Raw genomic sequence first — 15,404 nt, forward strand, 5'->3', positions numbered from 1 at the left:
ACAACAACATATATTAGAATTGATTTAAATTTGAACACCACTATACATAATTAATTTAAACAAATATATAAAATGTGTCATAGAACTCAGACTTAGACTTTTGCGCAACGTCTGAATGATCCATCTCATTCCAACAAACACGTTGGAAAGACTCATAAGATGCAGAACGATACATATATTTAATAAGACTTTTATTTTATTTTAAAGTCATACTTAAGATTCAAAAGATGTTAGAACAATATGTAAATATTTAATAAGATTTTTTTTTTTTATTATTTTACAATCAATCTTAGGTCATCAAAATCTGGGAAGTAGTTAATTTTCTAATTTCCCTCTGCTGTTCCTAAATATTGATTTTTTATTATACCTCTGAAATAAAAGAATCTCGAAAAGTTATGGTGTTGCACAACCTCACTACTGAATATGCCGCATACTGTAACGCCAAGTTGAAGTCACTTCGCCAAAAGACTTTTGACAGAAGGCCAAGTGGAGCAACCCAGCTTTTACACCATCAAAGAGCTCTGTTAGATCGCCCATATTTTTTTTACTGGAGAAAATTGTAGTCTTCACTCGCAGCATAAGCCGCGAGATGAAATTATGTGACACGTCTTATGTCCTTTTCTTAAGAAATTTGTATGAATAACACAACTGTGAAACAAAAAATTAACCGGATTTGTATTGTGGTACGTAAAGCAATATTTCTTCATGCTTCGGTCTTAAAATTTTACACTTTGGAATCAAGGATACCTGATATAAATACAACCATGGATAAGACAAGTGTGCAAATTCTTAAGATTTATTCGCAGTAAAAGTAACTGAAATAATCTGTGTAATGGATATAATAAGGATATAAACCTCAAAATTTGTAAGTACTATTCATAAACATATTTATTCTTTTAGACTTTGCCCTACAATAACGGAAGAGACAATTTCGGTTTTTGATTTTTTTTCATCATGCAATAAAGTTTAAAGCTTTCAGAGGTTTTAGAGACCGAGACTAAATTACGAAAAAAACAAGTGTTTCCGAACACCCTATGCTAGAAAATTAAGGAATAAGTTTGTTACTTGTATCAATTACTTTGGCTGTTGTTTGCAATAAACTGCATAAAATTTTGTAAATCTAGCTTATATTTATAGAGATATAACCATTTTATACGAAACTAATTAATTTGTCATTGTTTTTTCTGCTATAACTTTAAAAATATTCAGCAAAATTTAAGAAAAACTTTTGGAAAAATTTGAAATTAATCACAAAATTATTGTTTTAAAATTTTTAAAAAAATTTGAAAAATGCACAAGATCTGACTACATAAAGCAGTTTTTTTGTACTGCGCATGAGCGGAAAGAAAATCAAAAATATCTTTTTTATAATTTTGTAGTGAATCGTATTTGGCAACTAAATAAAAAAATCTGATTTAAATATCCTGAAACGTAAAAAGTTTCAAGCAATTTTTTAAAAAATTTTTGCATTTAAAAAAGAAAAAAAACCTCTTGAAGATCAAGGGTTTACTACAAATTTTATTATGTAATATTGCAAATTTCACTACCTTATAATAACCGGACAGCAAGAACATAATTAAATATGTAAAAAATATTTATTAGTTTCAGCTTTCTTTCAAAAAAGTACAAAGACTACTAAAAAAAATACTTGAAACTTTTTACTTTTTTTTAAGATTTTTAAATCAAATTTTTTCCCTTAGTTAAACTATAAAATTACAAAAATTACTCAGATCTCGCGCATTTTTTAACATTTTTTTGTCAAATTTTAAACCATATTTAACATTAATTTTAACTAACATTAATTTTAAATTGTTCCAAAAATTTTAATCAGTTTTTTTTATAAAAATGTTCATATTTCCATAAATATTTAAGCTAGATTTCCGAAAATTTATGCAGTTATTGAAAACAAGCAAAGTAACGGATACAAGTTGATCTTATTGCTTGATTTTCTAGCATTGGGTGTTAAAAAAAACTAGTTTTCCTTCATAATTTATTGTCAGCCCCTCAAACCTCTGAAAGCTTTAAACTTTATTGCAAATTATGAAACATAACATGAACTAAACACTTCTAAAGTTATAAAATCGTCCTCAATGTATTTCATTAGGAAATTCAAAGAAATATCAAAAACTGAAAGTGTCTCATCCATTATTATACGGTATTGTATATTTGATTTGAAAAATAGAAAAATTATTTGATTTATAGAATATATTATTGCTCATATCTTATTGCGTTGCTTCGTCCTTTTTTGAACAATAAATTTTTATCACTATTAGTACACTAAAACGATACAGTTTCAAAAATGGAAATAGTTAGTGAAATGATTTAAATGAACGACGAATTCTTTTTTTATTTAATTTTTACAAGCAATACAATTTCTAATTAAATAGAACTTGTTATGTATGTAAAGTGGTGCTTTCCTGCTTGCGTTGGTACTTTCTAGTTTACGTATTGGAATCAGTAGTACAAATGGTAAAAAGTAAAACAAATTTAAATGATCTTTACAATGAACAAAATTATAAACTACTAAATTTGTAAAAGCAATTCAAATATTGAATGACATTTTGATTAAAATCCGAAATGAAATATTAAAATATGCCATAGTTTAAATTTAAAATCTGTCAAAAACCTTTTTTTTTTACATTTAGCGAAATGTCAAGTTAACGCTGAATTATTTAAAATTGAGTACAAATATTTCTTTCCAATTTTCGTATTTCTTGTTACTTTTAAAATTGTAAAACAATTCTATTTACACAATTAATGAGGTAAATCTGTAATAAAAAAGTTGTCTCCCTTACAGATCCAGAAGAATCTGTGCTAATGTCCTGTAATTCGGGTATACAGTGCACAAGGCACAAATATTATTATTCGGCCAAACATTCTGACTAATTACGCATGGGAAGGACAAGTGAAAAAACCATATTTTTTTAAGGCTTACCATTACGCTTTGTACCGAATTAAACTGCAAACGATTCTGTTTTTTTTAATTAGTTAAATGTTACAATTAGTGATGCTAATTCTAATCTCCATTTAAACGAAAAAAAAGTTACATCGAGAATTTGTAACACGTACTTTAATAATTAAATATTTTTTAATCGTAATGTAAGTTACGCCTAAATATTTAAAAAAAATTGTTAACATCGCTTGAAAATAGCATAACAGAATCAGTATTTTCATATATCAGTTATCTGAAACCAAATATTTCTTTTTATAGTTATGCCTATAAAGCAAACCTTATTAATGTAGGGCCCGCGTTAATGTTTTCAAATTATTAGACAGAAAATTAGCCAAATATCAAAAGTATTCGCCAATTTTCGAAACTCTTCGCCAAATGCAAATCTTAAAAAATTTTTATGATTAATTTTAATTTCCCATAGAAAACTATTTTACGGTAGTTTGTTTCAGGCTTATATTATTTGGACCCAAATCTAATTGGTTATGTGATTCATCAACCGAAAATTACTGTAATCCAGTTAAAAATACTGATTTGTTTCGAAAAATTCATTTTGACGTAATTTTGAGGATGGAGTTAAATATGCATTTTTTTTTCGGTGGAAAAAATCATTTGCCAATACTTTCGCCATAGCACAATTTTATTCGCCAAGTTTACCATTTTTATCACATTTGGCTAGGTGGCGAATGCTTAGCGCGGGCCTTGATAATGTAAAGTCAAAAAATTGGAAAAAAATATTGTATATGCTAAAGTGCTTATTCATTTGGTATATTGCTTGACTGTGATATTTTAATTTTCATGAGTCATCTGCGATCAATAATACCATATTCGGTGCCAAATGATACTGAATATAGTTACTCTTTTTGGTGCGTTGAACATCTAAAACGTATTTTACGTAATCTGAAAACGTAAAATCATCGAAAGGGCAATAAATTAATAATAAAATTAAAATAGATTTATTTTAACTTATTTAGGTGGGAGGGGATATGTTTTTCTGTTTTGTACGTTACTATAACGTAGTATTGATTAATACCAATTGATTCATTCCAATTGTTAATTAATGCTGATTATTTTAGCCAATATGAAATATGGCATTTAACTTGTTTATCAGATATATAGTTGGTTGATATAGAGGTTATATAAAAAATATAGCTAACTCTAGGTAAACATTATTTCTTCGAGCAGCAAATGTTTTGGAAGATCTTGCATGGCAAAACTGCTGGGCACAATTTGAAAGATCATGCTTGAAGATTTTAGAAATGGTGCCCTTTTTACTCATGAAAAATTAGCATAAACTAATATGAGTGTAAGAAGTTTTGCAATCCTGCGTAATGATTTCAAAAATGCTGTTATTAAAGCTTACAAAATGTCATTGACTTCCTCTACTCATTTTGGTCAATACGAATTTTGCATGTGAATATATGACATCATTTCTAAAAGCTTCTGGTCTGATCTTTCAAATTATGCCAACATTTCTGCCATGAAAAATCTTTCAAATCTTTGCTGTTGCTAAGAGAAGTACTGCTTACGCAGAGTAAAAACAGAAATGTTTTTCGATATTTGTCCAAATCTTGTACAAAGAATATATAATGTATATTATATAAAGAATATATATTCTTTGAAGTATATGCCGTATAGTATATGCCTTGTATATGCCGTATATGCCCTTGAAGTATATGCCTTGTATATGCCGTAATGTTAGGGGATACTGAGACGCGATGGCTCAGGGGATAGAGCGTTAGCCTTCCAATGAGGTGAACCGGGTTCGATACGAATCCGCATCCGGCTTGCACCGACCACAATGCTGACGTAAAATATTCTCAGTGGTAGACGGATCGTGAATTAGAGTCTCCTTGTCATCAGGCTAATCGTGGGAAGTTCTCTTGGTGTTCCTCCCCATGTAACGCAAAAGCGGGTTAGTTCCATAAAAAAGTCCTCCACGAAAGCAACTTTCTCCCAATACTTGATCCAAGAGTTTCCTTGTCTACTGGATTGTGTTCAAAATTATAAGGCTACGAAGTTGAACTTTGGTAGTCGTAAACCCAAAAATTGATTCGGCTATTCAACGACGGTTATAAGAAATATTTTTAAAAAACTTTCATATCGTGTTTGTTCAAGCAAAGCAATAATACTGTAAGCAATTCATTACCAGGGATTCCAACTTTCTACGCTTCTCCTAGTCGTAACTATGTTCAAGTTTTAATGTATGAATCTTTGTCTTGTAAATTTGATACTTAGTTATTTTCCACACCGAAATATATGTAAATGATTTAAAAGTTCATATGAACCGTTACTTTGTTCCAGCTGTCTCGTGATAACACTTTTAAAACTTCCGCAAAATGGCAAAAAATTATGAATGCTTCATCCATTAATCATTTTATTTTTTACCACTCTATAAGATATTTTGCGAAATGTAACAATAAAGGAAACGAAGGAATTAAAAATAAAAATATGATCACCGAAGCCGACGTCTTCAGGGGGTACCGACCCCGGTAGCCATAAAACAAAACCTTTTCTATTGAGGCAGAAGCAAATGCCTAAAGTAACTCCCTCAGTGCCTCGAAGGTTTAGTATAGAAGTCCAGGAAAAAACATGAAATACAAAGAGCCAATTTAGAAAAGGAACTCAAACAAAATCATCAGAAAATAAAAACTCACTTTAACCAGGTCAAACAGCGATTTCATAAGCAAACCGAATGAAAAGGAAACACTTAAAACTAAAGAAAACAACGCCCTCTATAACAATGCGCAGAATGAAAAAAAAGAAGCCAAGGAAAAGATACTTAACATATTAATAGAATGCTTAACTTTTTTTGAAATTTCTGCTGCTTTTAAGCGCGTTTTTTTTTTCAAAGAAGTTTAATAGTTAGTTAAAAAGAGGTCAAAGAAGTTAGTTAGAATTTTTTAAAAAATTTGTTTTCTCTTAGTATTATATTTTGAGAAAGGCATAGTAGTTGGCATCCCCACATTACTCAACTCTTAGACTGCTTTAGAATTACAAGATTAAAAAGCTATAGAAAAATTTATGGAGGAAAAATATAAAAAATAGTGGAACAAAAGTCATGTGCTGTTGTGCTTAGTAGCGAAATGAATTTCATTCACATTCGACTTCAATCCAAGCCGGAATGAAAAATTTTTGCAATATTTTGTATTTTATAATTAAATCTGTTGTTATTGGAACACATCCATCAATGCATACAAGTAGACAATTTGGGACCTCAATAGTTTGGTCAGGAGCGAGCTTGTACTTCTTAATGTTAATTTTACTTCTCACATATTTCACCATATCTCACGAATTTTTTTAAGCGAATGAAAAAATATTTGCACACTATTATATAATTCGTTATCCAAAGATAATCCGATGTAAAAAATAATTTTGATAAATATTTATTATTTTTTAATTATTATTTTTTATATTTATTATTTATGATAAATATTTATTATAAATATTCAAAATTTTTCTACTACTATTAAGTAAAATATTATTTTATTTAATAGTAGCTGAAAAATTTTGAATCGTGAGGTATACAGATTTTTACATTCCTTTAAAGAAGGTAATTTCGTTGGGCAACATACAAACATACCAACGTAAGATAAAAATGGTATAATGGTGCTCTACAAATCAAATTTTAAACAGACAAATTTCTTAAAATTCTCACAAACTATTTTGAGGGTTCACTCCATAATTAGAGGGTCAGTAGATCAAATCAGCAAAAAAAAACTATGTTTTTACGGGTAAAATACGTTTTTGCATCTGATTTCGTAACTTTATCATCTTCACTATCACATTTAATGTTACGCCCTACAGTTTTTAAGATTGATTCATAGTAACTGAAAATCTGATTATTAGATCAGAAGTTGTTCGGTGTTCCTTTTTGGCGTATCGTACGTACCACCCACCTATTTCCAAGCTCTTAAATTTATTGCCCTGTTCCTATACGTTATACCGTTCTCAAAATTAAGTTATGGAGCACCTTTGAAATTTGAAATTTAGCACTAAACATTAAATGGTAAATTCCAGCTTTATGTTGTACTTTACTTTCAAAAACATTTCATCACCTAAAAGGGTTGTCTGTATCAATGAATAGACAAAAAAACGGGTAGTAAAGCAAGTTTATATCTACCTTGTTTTCGGCAGGAATAAAATATCCCAGACCACCAAGGTCTATTAACAGTCATATTAAGATCTATAAACAGGAAATTGAGTGACAAAATCTGTTCGTCATTTAATAGGGCTCTTTGCATCCCGGAGTCGAGAAAATTTGGTAGTAAAACAAGTTTATAATAAGTAGTAAAACAAGGAATAAAATATACCTGACTAAAGATCTATTAACTGTTATACAGACAACAACTGTATATTGTTAACTGCTATACTCCTCTTTTTATTTGGAAAAATAAATAGTGATTAATCGTTTAGATTTGAAGATAGTAAAATCACTAAAAATTGAGGTACAAAATCAGTCCTAATTTAAGCTTGCAGGATGTTAATTTCAGCGTCAGATATTTTTATTTTCTGACTTCATTGCAGATGGTTTTACATTTTCCATGGTATATAACAAAAACATACATGAAAAAAATGAATATAAATTTAACCTATTAATGGGCGACCTATGTTTTTTAAATGAAAGACACGTATGAGAAGCAAGTGGCAGTAAATATTTGTTTTATACCAAGAGGGTATTTTATTTTGTTGCATATCACTTTAACTTTAAAAAAACATATTTCAAGAACACTTAAAAACAACAATAAAAAATATTTATAGTTTTTAAATAATAAAAAATGTTTATAAGACCATATCGTGGTGAATAAATCTACTTCGCCTCTAGAAATAAATTCCAACAACGAAATAATTGTTCTACCACTGTTCTCCACGAAGTTGGCATTTCTATACTATATCACTATACTTCCATATCTTTATATATATATATATATATATATATATATATATATATATATATATATATATATATATATATATATATATATATATATATATATATATATATATATATATATATATATATATATATATATATATATATATATATATATATATATATATATATATATATATATATATATATATATATATATATATATATATATATATATATATATATATATATATATATATATATATATAACCGTCGTTGAGCAGCCGACCCAATTTTGTAGTAACTGTAGATATTGTCAGTAGTAGCTGTGTTTTTTAAGTTATTACATAATATACAACTAACTTTTCAAAATGTCAGGTATAGTGCGCAAAATTAAAAACGGACTATTCTGAATAATTTTCGATCTAATGATCGTATATTAACGTTCTAGAACTAAATCTTGAGAGTTCGAGGAGGTGACCTCAAATATGCTAATTAATTAATGCAGATGATATTTTAAGTTGTGAAATTAGACACGAAATCGCACTTTACTTTGAATAAACAAATGTTTCCTTCGACTGATTCGGATTTCTGATCCTCAATATAAAGGGGGTAGCCGTAATCTAGAAAATATGGTCTCCATTGTTTAGTCAAGAGAGCGGTACAAAGTTCGGACCCTTTAATGTTAATTTTATTCTAAGCGTATTTCCTATAAATCGAGAACTTTTTAAGCAAATAGAAAATTTTTGCGCACTATTAAAAAATTGGTTCATCCGAAGAAAGTTCGTTACAAAATATAACTTTTTGTAAGTATTTATAATTTTTTAATTACTTTATTTAATAACAGTCGAAAAAAATTTTAATTGTAAGGTGTATAATTTTTGACATAATTTTATGATAGAATATTATTTAAAATTAAAAATACAAAATTTTGACGAAATCGGTGAAGTAGTACCTGAGAAATCAAAATTTTAAAAAGTTGCATTTTTAGTATGTTTATTTAGAGAAAGTACGTTATTGTGTCTCATTTCACAACTTAAAATATCGTCTGCACTAATTAATTAGCCAATTTGAGGTCACCCCTTCTTTCCATTAATATGGAATCATGGAACGTGAAAATCTGATCATTAATTCAAAAGTTAATTAGGGTGGGCGATTTTTTTTGGTGCACTTTACATTAACCATCTTGACTAAATTTTTAAAATTATTCTATGTTTTGAATTCCGAAATTTTTGCTATCGCGAAATTTTCAGTCTCTGCTATCGTGCTCTTGTCACCGAGATTTGACTGAACTTTATTAAAACATTTAGTTTTGAACTCTTGTTCGCCGACTAACTTAAACTTAACATCATACATTGTGTATATTAAACATCCTCCAAGCATCATGGAAAGATGTAAGTTACTCAAACACCCCTAAACAACCAACCTAAATTAAATATGAAGATATTATTATCCTAAATATGTACCAGAACATTAATAAATCTTAAATTTAAAAAAATATATAAAACACTAATAAAGATCTAAAACAATTATCAGACATTAAAAAGGATACAATAAACGCAAAAAATTATTTAAGGCACTATTTATAATAACATAAAAGATCAAGTTAACCAGTCAATTTTGAAACCAAAAGTTCCCAATTACAAAATAATTAATTTGCAAATTCCACACTATTACACACAGTCGCACCTATGCCATTAGTGCGTGTGTTCTCTAGTATTTTTTTATTAACTGGGTACTTAGTTTTCAAGAAGCAAGAGAAGATTATGGATACCCACACACGTGACCTATGATGTCAGCGCAAGCTGATCGTTTATAAGCAAAATAGTAGGTCAAAGCCGAGCTAAGTTTCTCCACATAAGTTAGAATGTTAATTAACAAGAGGTTAATTAAATACTACGCCATATCGTACATCGAATTTGTAGAAATATAATTATTTCTCGTATTCGTCTTTTATTTAACTTATTATTTGTTTATGTATTTTATTGTAACAGTGATATATTTTTATTTTGTGCACCTGGTGACTTCGATGCATATTTAGTTTGTCTATGCTCTTCATAGCTTCGTGTCTGTCGTTGTGTTAAGTAAGATATATATAGTTGAAAAATTGAAATCTTTATTAAAGAATATAGAATGTGTTGCTTAAGAGAAATGATACTTGACAGGCTTGGCGTACTCAAAATAGAAGGGAAAGAACAGTTTCTAACGTAAACAAATCCCATGATTCAACAATGAATTAGAATCGAGATATCCCTACTACGTCATTTGCAAGTATCCCATTAAAATTCAGTTGTGCTGGGCAAACGTCTAAATGTTCAGCAGTCATAGGAAGACCAGAGTCACAAACTAGGTGAATCGGCTATGACATGAGTCGGTGAATCGGCCATTCCGATACGAAAGAGATGGAACCTCAGACAGTCATGTCCAGCAATCAACACCAGAGAAGAGGCAGCGCTGTAGCAGATGTAGCATTACCCAGGGTGTTCCAGATGGAGGCCAGCTACGTTGCAACCCAAACAATACTGGAAAAAAAATTCCAATTTAGAAATTTAATTTTCGAAAATTCATATTCAGAAATTTCATTTTCATATTCAAGTATTTATCAATAATTGATTTTGTAAATTAACGAAATTCCAATGATGACTGTTTCTCTTAGATCCAAATACCTTCAAATAAGTAAAAATTGGAATAATTATTGACAGGAAGTGATCATTGTTTGAAAGATTTTATCTTTAACACAGAAAAAGACACCGGTGTTAATAACCATATACAGTAAACCCCGCTATAGTGAACCTTCAAGGGACCTAAATTTCGGTTCCCTATAACCGGGAGTTCACTATATCCGTATTGCAAGCAATTTTAACTAATTTTTCCGAACTGCTCCCTTTTATTACACATTATTTAATTAAATGACCAATGAAAAGAAATACAAAAATGATTTTAAAATATATGCAGTAACAAAAAATGTGTTAACTTTTAATTTTTATTATTGAAAAAATTTAGAGGTGGGAAACTGAGATCGAAGAGGCAAACAAGAATAAATACTTATAGCTACATTCCACTGAATAGACGGTTTTAAAAATCGGTATACGTATTTTATGTAGAAATTTCAAAATTATCAAAAAATAAAAAATAAAAAATCAATCGAAGACAGAAAAAAATTCATAATATCCAATTTCCTCTCTTGTTTTGGTTCATTATATCCACAAAAAATAATATTATATATGTATAGCAAGGGTCGGGAGCGAACATAATCGTTCGCTATATCCGGGAGTTCATTATAACGGGATTTGACTGTATTATTAAAATTCTAAATGTAATACTTTTCACTTATTTTAACCTAAATTAAATTAATACAAAATAAGGAAAAAATATGAGAAATACGTTTAATAAAAAATCTACTTCCAAAGGTTAACATGTTGAGTTTTGAACTCGAGTTTTATAACGCCGACTAACTTAAAACTTAACATCGCTCAATGTGTATCTTAAACGTCTTCCAAGCATCATCGAAAGATGTAAGTCGTTCGAACACACCCCCAAACAGCCAACCTAAATAAGGTCTGCCTAAGGTCCAAGGAGAGAAAATTTCGTTTCGGAAAAAAAAAAATGGCAGAAAAAAAAACTCATCAGCGCTATTTTAAGACTCACCCGAGAAACAGAGAGAAAGTACTCTGGCTTGTTTTATTTTGCAACTGCCTAAACACACTCTCAATTGGTGGGTGAACGCTTTTTTTTTCTTTATAAAAAGTTTTCTTTAAGTAAAAATAAACAATACAAAAAAAGAATTCGGTCTGCAGACATTTGCAAGTGTTTCCATGTGTGTGTAATGACAGTGAATTCTTCGAATGCTCAAAATGTTCGTTCTCGTTTGTTATTCTTCCAAGGTTCGAAAGTTTCCTTTTTATTTTTTTATTTTTTTTACCAGAACTTGATTAGGTAATTGCCCTTATTCCGGAAGCGACTGCAAGTTTCTCTTCAGCGATTAACTTCTCAGAAGTATGTAATAATAATTTGAATAATTTACCTTTCTGAAAAAATGTGGTAAGGCAACACTTGTAAGTACTAAGAGGAGAAAAATATATTAATGAATAAAATGATTTTAATAATATTTTGAAAGATTTTAACAAAAGATTTTAAAAATTAAAAAGCCGTGAAACAAAACAAGAAAAAGATATAATCTGGTCATCAGCTCACACGATTATATCCGCAAAATATAGTGCTTTCTAATATTGTATAAATATATCCAAAGCAAAATATATCAATATAATAGTTTCTCTTCCTCTTTTCTTTAATTCTTTTTCGTCTCTCTATATAAATAGTTATCATGTGAGCTGATGAAGCGATTATATCTTTTCATTATTTCGCTTCCTGGCTTTTTAATACATATATTTTTTTAATAATTTCTTTTAAATTATTTTTAAATATTTTTTTTAATATTTTTTAAAAAATATTTTATTTTTCTTTATATTTTTTCATTGATCTTTATTATTTTCCGTATTTTCTCCATTTTATAAGACTTATTTTATAAGTTCTATATACTTGCAACTTATGCTCAAGAAATAAAGCTTATTAATTTTCTTAATTTTCCTCCCTTTTTCTCTTTTTCCTTTTATCCTTTCTGTCTTTATTGTGCTATATATATATATATAATTTGAATTTTTTTATAGTCTGTGACTGTTTTAGTTTTTTAATATCATGGATAAATAAATTTGAATCATAATACCAATACTTAATTTATACATATTCTTGCGAATTACTTATTTTTCCAAACTAAAATTAAAGGATGAAATAACTTAGTTATTAGCCTTAATAATTTTTTGCTTAAATTTGGACGGTTGTGTTGCCTTTGGCAAAATTGTTTCATTCGAAGCATTTATTTAAAAATATACTACTTGTCCGCAAATTTTAAAAACTGGTAGTAAAACAGTTCTTTTTATATTTCATTTTTTACAGTTATAAACGCCGTGACTACGACTACTTATATTCAATGGGATAATTTCATGATAAAAATATCAAAAAGTGAATACGCAAGTTATAATTAAAAAGATAAAGTAGTACTCATGCGTAATTTTTTTTACCAGTGAAATATTAAATATAAGACGTTCTTACAGCCAGCTCTAAACCGTTTCCAGAGAAGTTTCCTATATTTCACAAAAACAAGATAATTCCGTCTATCATAATATATAAATAGTAATACTATACAAGGAACCAAAGTCTAATGTTACTGCCACTTCAAAGTTTAAGTGGTAAGAAATGCAACGAAAAATCTATTTGATTTATATAAATATGTAATATCCCTTTTTCTTTGAAGCACTTTTTATATAATTGAAAAACTTGTTTTCTGTATTAATGAGAAAAATACTTTTTTTTACTCGTTAGTGGTCGCAAAGTCTTATAAAAATTACAAATTGATAACCAAGTCAACTGCCAAAAATATAAAATTTTGTTTTTCCTTTTACTATAAAAAATAAACATTGTAATAGTTTTAGTACTATACGTAACCTAAATTAATGAATTATTTTGACTGTCAAAATATATTGCTTCGCTCAAAAGTAAACGAGAAACATCAAATAACGCTTTTTATTTATTTATCCTAATTTAAACCCATTAATGCAAGTATAAGTAACGTAGTTATAAAAATTTATGAAATGAGCAACTTGAAAAATTCGTAGTAAATACTTGTTTATACCAAAAACATAATATTTGTTACCTACCACTTACCAACTACTGAACTATGCGTGAACTTCATATCCGAATATAAATAATTATATTATAAATATATTATGATAGACAGAACTATCTTGTTCCCGCAAAATAAATCATTATAACGCATACCACTTTCTTCTCTTTTGTTAAAAGGAATCATGCTTTTGAAGGGACGATAAGCACAATTGAGTTAATAAATATTTACAATTACTTTGAAAGTGACTCGAAACCTCACGAATTCGTTAGGATCTGAAATCTGTTGAAGGAGAAGAAATTAATCCAATTGAAACTTACATGATTTTGAGTGGTAAAAATATTAATGGTGCTACGTTTTACACGTTAGTTTTAGAATTTTTTTAAAAAATATGCGCTTTGATAAGTAAATAAGATCAAACAAAAAATCGTATCTTTCTTTTTTAATTAGTGTGGGAAACTTAAAATAAAAAACCACTTGTACATATAGCTGTTTTTTCTATACGCTATGAATTGCAATATGTATATGTAAATACCAAATATTAATCTCCAATTGCAGAATTAATTTGGAATGAAAACTTTTTTTAAGTTCACACATGTTTAATTACGAAAGATTTTGTATCAGTATCTTTGTAAAGTACAATTTTGTTATAAGATAGTGCACATAGATGGCAGCACCAAAACTTTTATTGGCAAGTTTTAATACTGTCATTTTTTTTAAGAAATAAAAAAAATAATAATAATAATATGGGGAGAAAATATTCATCTTTACAAAAAATTAATCTAAGATATCTAATATTCATAGGGTGTTACAATATTTATTATAGGACAGTTAATTATGTTTTAAAAAACCTGTTCTAAGAACAATTTAATATTTTTAGTGCATGCTTTATGTGATATGATGGAGAATGCTCCTAAGTTTTATAAAGGAGTTATTTATAATTAATTGGAAGAGAGTTATTTATAATATTTTGGAAACCATTTTAAGAAAAATTAATACGCAAAAAATTCTTAGAAATTAATTTTGTGATTTACGAAATTTGATACTTTACCTAGTCGCCATTGCAAGGTCACCGTGAGTGAGTAAATTCAAGTACTTTTTTTTCATTATTTTCTTTATTATTATTATTTTTATTACTTTTTAATTAATTTATTTATTTAGGGGACAGATATTTTACTGCAAAAAACCTAAAATTAATAAATAAAATAACTTTATTTGAAAAATAGAAGAGTAGCAGATGGCGAAATGGAAGAGTAACAGATTTTTTAAATTTGATGAATCCATTTCTGTTAAGCAATATTTTTAATAACAGCTATAGTACAAAAAATAGGTTAACAAAACCACTCTTTTTTGAAAAACTTAAATAAATAAATAAAAAATTGAAAGCATAAAAATTAAAGGCATGGTAATATCAGAACAAAAACAGTACCGTAAACCGGGGCGAGTCTACCCATTTTTTCAGTTTGTCAACTTTCAAGTTGTCAAACTTTTGTAAATATTAAAGAAAAAAGGCTTTTAATAGGTGTTTCGGAATCGCTATTTATCCCTCTTTAAAGCTGTGAAATCGATTTTAGAAAATATTAACAGTTACGCTGTTACTGTATATTTTTATAGAACTGCTGACAAATCTCTCGTATTGGGCGGGTCTACCCATTCTACTAAAATGAATGTTAACATTGTAAATAATCAAATTTTACTATTAAATTGTTATTTTAGTTACTATATAGGATATTTATGAAGTAAAATTCAGAACTTTATTATATATTCCATTATTTTATTCATAAAATAAAACAAATTGAGTATTTGATCGACTATCACATTTTGATCACAGTTTTGTTTTTATAATAATTAACATTATAAAATAACATTTTTTTCGATTATTGTTGATAAAAATAAATTAA

At 28.0% G+C, this 15,404-nt stretch overlaps 1 protein-coding gene across 1 annotated transcript in view; it reads left to right on the forward strand.

Moving 5' to 3' along the window:
* The first annotated feature begins 473 nt into the window (after positions 1–473).
* LOC107445775 (rho GTPase-activating protein 45) overlaps positions 474–15,404 on the forward strand; it is a 233,965-nt gene continuing 219,034 nt past the window's right edge. Inside the window, exon 1 of the mRNA XM_087163600.1 lies at positions 474–865. The gene's annotated coding sequence lies outside the window, so the exon portion shown is untranslated. The remainder of the gene's footprint in view (positions 866–15,404) is intronic.

Source organism: Parasteatoda tepidariorum, chromosome 5 (genome assembly GCF_982258835.1).
Source record: "Parasteatoda tepidariorum strain Cologne lab strain chromosome 5, Ptep-v5.0, whole genome shotgun sequence".
Taxonomy (NCBI): domain Eukaryota; kingdom Metazoa; phylum Arthropoda; class Arachnida; order Araneae; family Theridiidae; genus Parasteatoda; species Parasteatoda tepidariorum.